This window comes from Elephantulus edwardii, unplaced genomic scaffold, assembly GCF_000299155.1.
Source record: "Elephantulus edwardii isolate Elephantulus edwardi_28Jun2011 unplaced genomic scaffold, EleEdw1.0 scaffold00089, whole genome shotgun sequence".
Classification (NCBI taxonomy): Eukaryota; Metazoa; Chordata; class Mammalia; order Macroscelidea; family Macroscelididae; genus Elephantulus; species Elephantulus edwardii.
The window spans coordinates 12,461,832-12,462,159 of NW_006399839.1; positions in this window are offsets into that span (position 1 = coordinate 12,461,832).

Consider the following 328-nt stretch of genomic DNA (forward strand, 5'->3'; position numbering starts at 1 on the left):
GTGTCAGAGGCAGTGCGATTGGCACAGGATAGAGCAGGGTTTAGGACTGTTGTACATAGGGTCGCTATGAGTCGCAAGGGACTGGACGGCACATAACAACAACAACAGCAGGAGTCCCTGGATGATACAAATGATAAATGCATTTGGTTGCAGACAAGACAGGTTGGTGGTTCAAGCCTACTCAGAGGCATTTTGAAAGAAAAATCTGATGATCTGTTACCGAGAAGACCAGCTGTGGAGCACACACTCTGACACCATGAAGTCACTTTGAGGCAGAAATCGACTCAATGGCAATAGATTCTTTTGTGTGAGAGCAGTGGGTACATGT